This window comes from Trematomus bernacchii, unplaced genomic scaffold (genome assembly GCF_902827165.1).
Source record: "Trematomus bernacchii unplaced genomic scaffold, fTreBer1.1, whole genome shotgun sequence".
Lineage (NCBI taxonomy): Eukaryota > Metazoa > Chordata > Actinopteri > Perciformes > Nototheniidae > Trematomus > Trematomus bernacchii.
In genome coordinates, this window is record NW_022987797.1 from 1,097,551 (window position 1) to 1,111,218 (window position 13,668).

Consider the following 13,668-nt stretch of genomic DNA (forward strand, 5'->3'; position numbering starts at 1 on the left):
TCTGAACAATTACATTTTGATGAATACAATTATTTTTTTTATTTTTTGTATTTGGTCAGTGTTATTTGACACAGTGGTCTTGTAATGTCTTTGGATTTGAGGAAAAAATAAAGTGTTTAACGAGACATTCCTCACTCAGAGTACCAACATGCCAAAACACACACACAAACTCAATTACATAATTTACATACAGACCATATCGATACACATTTTTAGATCACCTGCTCTCTTAGCCGCCTAAATACACAACACACACACACATGCCCCATGCTGTGAGCAGTGGCCTCATTTGTAATGAAAGTCAGTAATCAGAGAGAAAGAATCCAGAGGTCCCCACAGCTCGCAGAGATTTGAAGATCAATCAGCACACACCACAAACTGGCCCCAAGCTCCACTGGAAACCAACCATGCATCTCACTCACACCAGCACATAAAGAAATCAGTCACAATGTACTGTATGTCATACATTAAAGATGAAAGACACACAAACAACCCACACACAGCAGCGCAATGCTCCTGTGTTGTTGCAGGTAGAGCACCCAGAACACCATGAACAAAGTTCATTCAATTGAAGAAACAATAATGAATATTTAGTTATAAAATATTAGTTAACCTACAATGAAGCAACATGTCCTCATACAACCGGTCGTACGATATTTTAAGAAAAGTTATAACTCATTGTTCACATGTTTCATCACAAATGTCCAGAATGTGACATACACAAAGTGTTTTAAAACAACTGTATTTCTCCACAGGAAGCACATTGATTGGTTTAAGCAAAACAAGTAGAGTACTTGATTAAGTTCAGGAAAAATAGTGGTTTGGCTTAAATTGCTATAGAGGTGCTAGTGAAGTCACATGATATGACATGTAAATGTTTGGGTATATAGCAAGCAAAATGGTGTAACAAAAAAAAAAGATTCAGGGTGGATGAGAACATGTCATTTTTTCAACAATTATTATAAATGTGTTGACAGAACACTCAAATGTCCATAGCTGCCTAGCTTGCCGCTGAAAATTGTTGAAAATCACTTTTGATTTTAACTGAAAAAAAGAAAAAGAAAAAGGCTGTTTGGTTATTACGTGGTTGATGTTTTTTTCAATTACTTAATTTTGATGCCAAATTGAAGAAAAGATAAAGGGTTTCTGTTGTGATGAATAACAAGCACCTCCGTCTGTGTCATTTTACTATTTTACTATATTGAGTCAATTTGTTGGATAAAAAGAGAATTATGAGCTTTATATACTCCAGTCATAAAAGTGTATGAATAACACTCACAACACTTTGTTATATTTCACACACACACACACACACACACACACACACACACACACACACACACACACACACACACACCACACACACACACACACACAATACGTGTTTATAGGATATATCAGGACGTGTGAAAAAAAACGTGACAAATTGGGACATGCTTTCCAAAGGTCCTAGGGACCTGGGAATCACAGCATTTCATATGCATGCTTCCTGGAAGACATCCATCTATTGAGATTTGTCTAATGCTATATTTTGCGGAAACCTGATTTTAATACTACTTATGAGGACATGAACAGGTTTATGTGACTTATGAGCCCCTAGCAACACACACTGATATTTCATGTTTATATGAATTGTGACCCCATAGATACACACTACATTTTCAAGTTAAGGACTATGGAGACCAAGTAATACACAAATAGAGTCTGTATTTGCAAACTATGCCTTATTACTTATGATTGAAATATCTGCATAAGAAGGATCGGTGTACATTAAAAAACTAAAACTTCAACATTAAATAATACTCATGTTCGCCAGTCAGGTAACCTCTGACACAAAAAGTCTATTCATATTAACTTGTTGATACAACATATTAAAACTGAGCAGTCCAGAAACATAAAAAGCTAAGTTAAAAAGGTATATAGCATTTAATTGTGGTCAGTTTACTCTTAAAGTCTTAATATTTTTCAAGTTACAAATTCTCTAATAAACGTTTATGTGAAAAAAAGGATGAAACACTTTATTTGTTTCTACATTTAATGAATTGCTGGCAAAATATATAAATTGAAGTATAAAACCAGAATAGGAGCAAATATGAAATTAAAAGAGGGTGCCCTCATGACTATTCCTTTACCTAACAATAAGGATATTGTATATAAGGATATACTCTATAAGCACCTTGAGATGACGTTGTCTTTAAAGTGTGTATTATAAATCAAATGTATTCTATTATGCTTGATTCATGTTGCATAAAGATGGAACCATGGTGACAGGCGCTGCCTTTGATTAAATAATTCTTAGTCAACTAAAAGTCACAGGATTATGTCAACTTTCCAAAATGTAGTGCTTTTTAACTAAAAAACATGTCTGAGTATTATTGTTGCCAGAGTTGGGTTCATCATTTGCCTGTTATGAGAAAGACTAATAGCAACAACTTAAAAACATTGTTTGTCGACTTAGAACCTAACAACCAATTATTTGGTCATATAAATTGTAAAATAACCATTTTTTACACCCAGAATAGACCACCCACAACCCAGAAACGTTAGCCCCTATCCTCCATTGTGTGAGGCAGTGAAGTAGATATGGCATGTTTGAAAGTTATGAGCAACTTTCTCTTTAGTGTTTTTCTTGTAAAAAGCACGAAACATGACAAGTGTACACTATGTTTAGTTAACCAGTCTAAATAACTTACAACGTGTTAATATAGTTTACCAAAGTTCCATAAATGAGACATGTACAAGTAGCCCCCACTCCAAATAATTTCTTAATAGTTGAAAGACCACATCAAACAACTTGTGGGCAAGAACAAATCAATGGTGAAAACTTGGGAAATAATGATGGAAGTAACAATCTTTTGAAGTACTAGTTATATTATTTGTTGAGGCAGAACATAGTATTAACCTATCATCTCAAACCTTATTTATGAAAGAAATGATGGCATAACTGTAAATAATCGTCAAAAACACAATTTCTGTTGGCTGAAAGTGACCACGAGAGGGGGGTTGGAAAACACATTAAAATCCCTCATGGATACATGTCAACATATTAACATTTGGCAGCTACAGTCAAGCTTATGTGACATGCTTGTACAAGAACAAAACTAATTAAATAATTCAAGGAAAACAAGATAATATCAAAACCAAGCCAAGTACACACATTAACACAAGATGTCTGAGGTTAGGCTGATTATGAAATCCCTACCAATAAAACTGCAGGGAATGAAGAAACAACTATTATTTTAAAGTAAAATTGTACCTCAGACCAAGTTGGCATGTTCTAGTCCTATGTATTCATCTTCCTTTTTAATGCCATGATTCTGTTGTGAATGTAATATTTGATGGCAACCCAGTCCCTGTCTTTCAGAGCAACTGGCTCTGCCTTGAGACAGGAGTCACAGTCCTTTTTACCTGGTACTCTGCAGCTTGTTAAGGATACAAATGCCGCTCAGTAGCCTTCACTTCGTCACCTGTCCACTTGCTTTCATCTTCCCAGCTGTCATAAATGGAAACAAGACACAATGTATTTGAGAAATTGCTCTGTTAAAGTGATAAATGTGGGATATGATAGAACAAATTATAGTTTGTAGTTAAATGATAGCATCATCAAATGTGTGTGAATGATGGCCTCTGTGATCAGTGTATGAATGGTAAAAATGTTGGCATACATTTGCATGTGAATGGGTATATGTTGGCATGTACTGTAAAGTGCATTAGTTGTACAAAACACTAGAAATGTCCTTTAGAAATCCAGTTAAGATCAATACATTTTTCTAATAGAGTAATGTAAATACAAAATGCTTATTTACCTTGCATTCCATTGGAGCACTTTGAGGAAGCTTTGTTGAAGTGAAGTGTTGTGTTCTTCTGTGAATCTGAAAGGATAAATTAGAATATAATGCATGATAAAAGCACATACTGCCATTCCTTCGAAAGCAAGACTTAATAATTGTTTTCACCATAAGTATATTTAGATCAAATAGTGTGTTATTTGGGTTCCAATATAGAAATAGTTTGAACTGTACAATATCTACTACCCAACAATATGAGGACGATGTAACACACACACTCTACACTCGTTGGGTTGTACCATATGGGGACATTCTCTGAAACACATCATGACTACACATCCTAAAGACGATATCTGCTACCCAACAATATGAGGACGATGTAACACACACACTTTACACTCGTTGGGTTGTACCATATGGGGACATTCTCTGAAACACATCATGACTACACATCCTAAAGACGATATCTGCTACCCAACAATATGAGGACGATGTAACACACACACTTTACACTCGTTGGGTTGTACCATATGGGGACATTCTCTGAAACACATCATGACTACACATCCTAAAGACGATATCTGCTACCCAACAATATGAGGACGATGTAACACACACTCTCTACACTCGTTGGGTTGTACCATATGGGGACATTCTCTGAAACACATCATGACTACACATCCTAAAGACGATATCTGCTACCCAACAATATGAGGACGATGTAACACACACTCTCTACACTCGTTGGGTTGTACCAAATGGGGACGTCCTCTGAAACACATCATGACTACACATCCTAAAGACGATATCTGCTACCCAACAATATGAGGACGATGTAACACACACACACTCTGAACTCGTTGGGTTGTACCATATGGGGACGTCCTCTGAAACACATCATGACTACACAACCTAAAGACGATATCTGCTACCCAACAATATGAGGACGATGTAACACACACACTCTGAACTCGTTGGGTTGTACCATATGGGGACGTCCTCTGAAACACATCATGACTACACAACCTAAAGACGTTATCTGCTACCCAACAATATGAGGACGATGTAACACACACACTTTACACTCGTTGGGTTGTACCATATGGGGACATTCTCTGAAACACATCATGATTACAGAACCTAAAACAAAATGAGGACATGACGACTGAAGTTACATAAAGTCAGTGTTCCTGACTTCTGAGGTGTGCTGTTGTTGTTAAAAAAAACTGAAACCCCCATAGCAATAAGTATGGATCTACTTCCCTATTAATTAGATCATGTAAACTGATGCACATTAGGTTCAATTGGAAAACACATTGGCAAAAGGAGAAAACACACAGAATTTAGGGGCAATAAAGATCATTTTCATGTTTTAAGAGGTAGTTACTGCTATCAAATGGTAGGGTTATATCTTTCTACTATGATATTTAGAAACAAGTAACAGTTATATTGAGATTCTACATTTATTAAACAATATATTAATTTTAATTAGGTAAAAGGCATTTTATGTAGGCATTGGACTTGATTGAGACATGAATTTACCTTGTATAGAAATAGTCTAGAGTAAATGTTTAATTACCTGTTGGAAGGATGAGGTGGATCTCTGGCTCGCTTCAGAGTCAGCTAAAGGCTGAGCCGTGATCATGTCACTCACTCAGTTTCTGCAATTTAAAATACACAATAACGTGTCAGAAACCAATTGACTTTTCATGTAGGGGACACAGATTTGAGTAAAAACAATTCACATGAGGATCTGGGCTTGTAACTCAAGACTCTATAGAAATAGTTTGAACTGTACAATATCTGCTAGCCCACAATATGAGGACGATGAAACACACACACTCTACACTCGTTGTGTTGTACCATATGGGGACGTCCACCAAAACACATCATGACTACACAACCTAAAGACGATATCTGCTACCCAACAATATGAGGACGATGAAACACACACACTCTACACTCGTTGGGTTGTACCAAATGGGGACGTCCACCAAAACACATCATGACTACACAACCTAAAGACGATATCTACTACCCAACAATATGAGGACGATGTAACACACAAACTCTACACTCGTTGGGTTGTACCATATGGGGACATTCTCTGAAACACATCATGACTACACAACCTAAAGACGATATCTGCTATCCAACAATATGAGGATGATGTAACACACACACTCTAAACTCGTTGGGTTGTACCATATGGGGACGTCCTCTGAAACACATCACGACTACACAACCTAAGACGATATCTGCTACCCAACAATATGAGGACGATGTAACACACACACACTCTACACTCGTTGGGTTGTACCATATGGGGACGTCCTCTGAAACACATCATGACTACACAACCTAAAGACGATATCTACTACCCAACAATATGAGGACGATGTAACACACACATTCTACACTCGTTGGGTTGTAACATATGGGGACGTCCTCTAAAACAAATCATGACTACACAACCTAAAACAAAATGAGGACATGACGACTGAAGTTACATAAAGTCAGTGTTCTGACTTCTGGGTGTGCGTTGTTAAAAAAAACCTGAAACCCCCATAGTAATAAGTATGATTCTACTTCCCTATTAATTAGATCATGGAAACTGATGCACATTAGGTTCAATTGGAAAAACACATGGCAAAAGGAGAAAAAACACAGAATTTAGGGACAATAAAGATAATTTTCATGTTTAAGAGGTAGTACTGCTATCAAATGGTAGGGGTATATTTTCCTATGGTATTTAGAAACAACAGTCAGTCTTGACATTGTGAACGTTTTTTCACAACACCTTTGTGTTAATGCAGATAAAAAGGCATTTTATGTGTGCATTGGACTTGATTGAGACATGAATTTACCTTTTATAGAAATAGTCTAGAGTAAATGTTTAATTACCTGTTGGAAGGATGAGGTGGGATCTCTGGCTCGCTTCAGAGTCAGCTAAAGGCTGAGCCGCGATCCATGTCACTCAGTTTATGCAATTTAAAATACAACAATAACGTGTCAGAAATCCATTGACTTTTCATGTAGGGACACACATTTAGTAAAAACAATCACATGAGGATCTGGGCTTGTAACTCAAGACTCTATAGAAATAGTTTGAACTGTACAATATCTGTAGCCAACAATATGAGGACGATTGAAACACGCACACTCTACACTCGTTGGGTTGTAGCAAATGGGGACGTCCACCAAAACAATCATGACACCCAACCTAAAGACGATATCTACTACAAACAATATGAGGACGATGAAACACACACTCTCTACACTGTTGGTTGTAGCAAATGGGGACGTCCTCTGAAACACATCATGACTACCCAACCTAAAGACGATATCTACTACCCAACAATATGAGGACGATGTAACACACCACACTCTAACACTCGTTGGTTGTACCATATGGGGACGTCCTCTGAACACACATCATGACTACCCAACCTAAAGACGATATCTACTACCCAACAATATGAGGACGATGTAACACACACACACTCTACACTCGTTGGGTTGTGCCAAATGGGGACGTCCACCAAAACACATCATGGCTCCACAACCTAAAGACGATATCTACTACCCAACAATATGAGGACGATGAAACACGCACACTCTACACTCGTTGGGTTGTAGCAAATGGGGACGTCCACCAAAACACATCATGACTACCCAACCTAAAGACGATATCTACTACCCAACAATATGAGGACGATGAAACACACACTCTCTACACTCGTTGGGTTGTAGCAAATGGGGACGTCCTCTGAAACACATCATGACTACCCAACCTAAAGACGATATCTACTACCCAACAATATGAGGACGATGTAACACACACACACTCTACACTCGTTGGGTTGTACCATATGGGGACGTCCTCTGAAACACATCATGACTACCCAACCTAAAGACGATATCTACTATCCAACAATATGAGGACGATGTAACACACACACACTCTACACTCGTTGGGTTGTGCCAAATGGGGACGTCCACCAAAACACATCATGCTCCACAACCTAAAGACGATATCTACTACCCAACAATATGAGGACGATGTAACACACACACTCTAAACTTGTTGGGTTGTAACATATGGGGACGTCCTCTAAAACACATCATGACTACCCAACCTAAAACAAAATGAGGACATGACGACTGAAGTTACATAAAGTCAGCATTCCTGACTTCTGAGGTGTGCTGTTGTTGTTAAAAAAAACCTGAAACCCCCATAGTAATAAGTATGGATCTACTTCCCTATTAATTAGATCATGTAAACTGATACACATTAGGTTCAATTGGAAAACACATTGGCAAAAGGAGAAAACACACAGAATTTAGGGACAATAAAGATCATTTTCATGTTTTAAGAGGTAGTTACTGCTATCAAATGGTAGGGGTATATCTTTCTACTATGATATTTAGAAACAAGTAACAGTTATATTGAGATTCTACATTTATTAAACAATATATTAATTTTAATTAGGTAAAAAGGCATTTTATGTAGGCATTGGACTTGATTGAGATATGAATTTACCTTGCATAGAAATAGTCTACAGTAAATGTTTAATTAACCCTTATGTTGTGTTCGGGTCTCCCGTGACCCGTTTCAAATTCAAATTATATAATAACTACGATCTAGTTTTTTATCGGAACAAGGCATCATGATATCCTCCACAACAGCTATATAAACACTACAAAACTGATTTTGACAATTTTAGCCAAGTCTGAAGGTCTCTAAAAAATAAGTGTATAATTTGGTGTTCGGGTCTGGTTAGACCGAGCAGAATTGTTGTGGGTGACTCGGGGTCAAATTTGGCCCAATCAAGATTCATCTTTGACTTTAGACACCCCACCCCCTTCATCCACTGTAACAATATTTTTTGCGCAACATGCACCTGGTCTCCCATCCCTCTGGCCCCCCTCCCCCCACAGGAACTTGACCTTTCACAAAGAATATGTACACTAACACTTGAACCTGAACGTGTGCAATATGTTGTGTAATGTGTTTTGGGGCCATACAATAACATTACAACAGGATTGTATGGTTATGAATGCATTAGAAGTTAGTTATGATGTAGTTAAAACAATATTGGATGATAGTCATTATTTGTGAGTGTTTTGGACTGAGATAAATCATGGGTCAAATTGACCCGCGAACACCATGAAGGGTAACAGCTTTCAAACACAACACAAGGCTTAATTACCTGTTGGAAGGATGAGGTGTATCTCTGGCTCGCTTCAGAGTCAGCTAAAGGCTGAGCCGCGATCATGTCACTCAGTTTCTGCAATTTAAAATACAACAATAACGTGTCAGAAATCCATTGACTTTTCATGTAGGGGACACAGATTTTAGTAAAAACAATTCACATGAGGATCTGGGCTTGTAACTCAAGACTCTATAGAAATAGTTTGAACTGTACAATATCTGCTACACAACAATATGAGGACGATGAAACACGCACACTCTACACTCGTTGGGTTGTACCATATGGGGACGTCCACCAAAACACATCATGACTACACAGACTAAAGACGATATCTACTACCCAACAATATGAGGACGATGAAACACACACTCTCTACACTCGTTGTGTTGTAACATATGGGGACGTTCTCTGAAACACATCATGACTACACAGACTAAAGACGATATCTACTACCCAACAATATGAGTACGATGTAACACACACACACTCTAAACTCGTTGGGTTGTACCATATGGGGACGCCCTCTAAAGCACATCATGACTACACAACCTAAAACAAAATTAGGACATGACGACTGAAGTTACATAAAGTCAGTGTTCCTGACTTCTGAGGTGTGCTGATGTTGTTAAAAAAACATGAAACCCCCATAGTAATAAGTATGGATCTACTTCCCTATTAATTAGATCATGTAAACTGATGCACATTAGGTTCAATTGGAAAACACATTGGCAAAAGGAGAAAAAACACAGAATTTAGGGGCAATAAAGATCATTTTCATGTTTTAAGAGGTAGTTACTGCTATCAAATGGTAGAGGTATATCTTTCTACTATGGTATTTAGAAAAACAGTCAGTTGACATTGTGAAAGTTTTTTCACAACACCTTTGTGTTAATGCAGTTAAAAAGGCATTTTATGTAGGCATTGGACTTGATTGAGACATGAATTTACCTTGTATAGAAATAGTCTACAGTAAATGTTTAATTAACCCTTATGTTGTGTTCGGGTCTCCCGTGACCCGTTTCAAATTCAAATTATATAATAACTACGATCTAGTTTTTTTATCGGAACAAGGCATCATGATATCCTCCACAACAGCTATATAAACACTACAAAACTGATTTTGACAATTTTAGCCAAGTCTGAAGGTCTCTAAAAAATAAGTGTATAATTTGGTGTTCGGGTCTGGTTAGACCGAGCAGAATTGTTGTGGGTGACTCGGGGTCAAATTTGGCCCAATCAAGATTCATCTTTGACTTTAGACACCCCACCCCCACCCCCTTCATCCACTGTAACAATATTTTTTTTCGCAACATGCACCTGGTCTCCCATCCCTCTGGCCCCCCTCCCCCCACGAGAACTTGACCTTTCACAAAGAATATGTACACTAACACTTGAACCTGAACGTGTGCAATATGTTGTGTAATGTGTTTTGGGGCCATACAATAACATTACAACAGGATTGTATGGTTATGAATGCATTAGAAGTTAGTTATGATGTAGTTAAAACAATATTGATGATAGTCATTATTTGTGAGTGTTTTGGACTGAGATAAATCATGGGTCAAAATTGACCCGCGAACACCATGAAGGGTAACAGCTTTCAAACACACACACAGGCTTAATTACCTGTTGGAAGGATGAGGTGTATCTCTGCTGCTCGCTTCAGAGTCAGCTAAAGGCTGAGCCGCGATCATGTCACTCAGTTTCTGCAATTTAAAATACAACAATAACGTGTCAGAAATCCATTGACTTTTCATGTAGGGGACACAGATTTTAGTAAAAACAATTCACATGAGGATCTGGGCTTGTAACTCAAGACTCTATAGAAATAGTTTGAACTGTACAATATCTGCTACACAACAATATGATGGACGAGTGAACAACACGCACACTCTACACTCGTTGGGTTTGTACCATATGGGGACGTCCACCAAAACACATCATGACTACACAGACTAAGACGATATCTACTACCCACATATGAGGACGATGAAACACACACCTCTCTTACACTCGTTGTGTTGTAACATATGGGGACGTTCTCTGAAACACATCATGACTACACAGACTAAAGACGATATCTACTACCCAACAATATGAGGACGTATGTAACACAACACACACTCTAAACTCGTTGGGTTTGTACCATATGGGGACGCCCTCTAAAGCACATCATGACTACACAACCTAAAACAAAATTAGGACATGACGACTGAAGTTACAAATAAAGTCAGTGTTCCTGACTTCTGAGGTGTGCTGATGTTGTTAAAAAAACATGAAACCCCCATAGTAATAAGTATGGATCTACTTCCCTATTAATTAGATCATGTAAACTGATGCACATTAGGTTCAATTGGAAAACACATTGGCAAAAGGAGAAAAAAACACAGAATTTAGGGGCAATAAAGATCATTTTCATGTTTTAAGAGTAGTTACTAGCTTCTATCAAAATGTAGAGGTATATCTTTCTACTATGGTATTTAGAAACAACAGTCAGTCTTGACATTGTGAAAGTTTTTTCACAACACCTTTGTGTTAATGCAGTTAAAAAGGCATTTTATGTAGGCATTGGACTTGATTGAGACAGGAATTTACCTTTGTATAGAAATAGTCTAGAGTAATGTTTAATTACCTGTTGGAAGGATGAGGTTGTATCTCCTGGCTCCTTTCAGAGTCAGCTAAAGGCTGAGCCGTGATCATGTCATTCAGTTTCTGCAATTTAAAATACAACAATAACGTGTCAGAAATCCATTGACTTTTCATGTAGGGGACACACATTTTAGTAAAACAATTCACATGAGGATCTGGGCTTGTAACTCAAGACTCTATAGAAATAGTTTGAACTGTACAATATCTGCTACCCAACAATATGAGGACGATGTAACACACACACTCTACACTCGCCATTTAATTAGCAAACATCTACATGGAAGAATGACAAAAAGTCAACAAGAACAAATAGAAAATACATTTCTAATTTATTTGTATCAATTATGTTTTATAAAATGGTATTATTTATTCTTTAATCATAACTTAATAACTCATGTTTCTCACTAATGCAGGAGCCCATTAGCTTGATAAGCTAACTGTTCAGTGCAAACCCTGGGCAACTGCAATTAGAATTGTGTAACTTCAAGTTACTTTAACACCCTCAACAAATAATGTTACAAGAGCACAGACAAAGCGTCTTCAAAGGTAAATACTGTTATAAAATTACTAAAACACGGTAAGCTCCACAAATAACATTACTTACTAGGTCTACTGAATATCTATCAATTTGGTGTTAAATTGGAAACCACTGTTACAATTCACATTTTAAAATAATATCTTGTTACTACTCGTCAGTAACAACATCTTAGAAAAAGTAATGAATTACCTCAATTTAGTTGTGTAATCCTTCCAGTTCTGTCGAGAGAATCTTCCATGTGTCAGGGTCCTTTGCATGCGGTTAGCTACGTTAAGCTAATAAGCTAACATTAGCTTATCTGGCTATTCGATGTAAATAAAAGTAATGATGGAATAACTCGTTCTCTAGATTATAGGCAGGTGACTAAAATCAGCAGTAATTCATTGTTGATGATTTTAGTTGGTCTCTGAGTCCATGGAAATACATATATATTGCAGTAATACTAAAACCAGCTTAAACATTGGAGTGTGTTTGAACCTGAAAAATATGAGATTTATGAGGACCTTTTTAGTCACGTGACTAAAGTGTGTGAAAAGTGTGTTAAGTTCCAGAAGTGACCACTAGTTGGCGTATTCATAGATGAGCAAAATCCATAAACACACTCACACACTTCATGTCATGAAATTGTGATATTTTAGGACGTTGAAGATATTTGGTGTAGGGGTATTTGGGGGAGTTTAAAACACTGTAGTGAGTTCAGAAAAATGAGGACGCCAAAATGTCCTCATTTTTCCAAGTGTCCTGATAGTGAAGGTGTGTTATCATAAAATTGTCCTTATTTGTCATGAAAACAAGTGCACACACACACACACACACACACACACACACACACACACACACACACACACACACACACCATTAAGTCCATCAATTTCCATGATATACCGTGCAGACGCCTCAGTAAGCATTAAGCTTCTGATGGAAAGTAAACCCATTTATGATTTGGCAAATACACAACATAATATGCAATCACATAATGTCAGTTTTCTTTAGGTTAACACAAAAAGAATGAGAATCAAGAGCTACAACAAAGTCTCAAATTGATGCATTTTTTCATCTATGACTAAAACTTACATTAAACTGCATCAACATGTGTCTCTCACTTGACTGAAGTTATTAAATTGTAATATTTAGAGAGACCAGCAGCCATAATAAAAGAAGCACAGTCAATTCAAGCCCATTCAAATAACCTGAAAAACCTAATTTATCCCAGATATTACAATCACACCATTTGTCCAAATTCACAACTATGTCCACAGAATCTAAAGTATTGTTTTCATACTAAATGACAGCTAAACAATCTACATTCACACAGACAGAGACAATCAACCTGTTGTTAAAGACGATCAGCATGGACTCACTGCAGGGGAAGAAAGTGTTTTGTATTTCCAAACACAAGACAAATGGCTTTGTTTACCCATGTCAAGTAAATTCAATTGACTTTCTGATCTAATATATTTTCTGTCTAAACCAAAAC

The 13,668-nt window shown here is 37.2% G+C and overlaps 1 protein-coding gene and 1 long non-coding RNA gene across 2 annotated transcripts in view; both read right to left on the bottom strand.

The window, feature by feature from the left end:
* grip2b (glutamate receptor interacting protein 2b) overlaps nucleotides 1-13,668 on the bottom strand; it is a 303,981-nt gene that overhangs the window by 235,573 nt on the left and 54,740 nt on the right. The window lies entirely within an intron of this gene.
* LOC117497877 lies at nucleotides 3,215-5,435 on the bottom strand. The gene is made up of 3 exons (XR_004557504.1): nucleotides 5,368-5,435; nucleotides 3,807-3,872; nucleotides 3,215-3,493 (listed from the first exon to the last, which is right to left on the bottom strand). It is a non-coding gene; the product is annotated as an uncharacterized LOC117497877 (long non-coding RNA).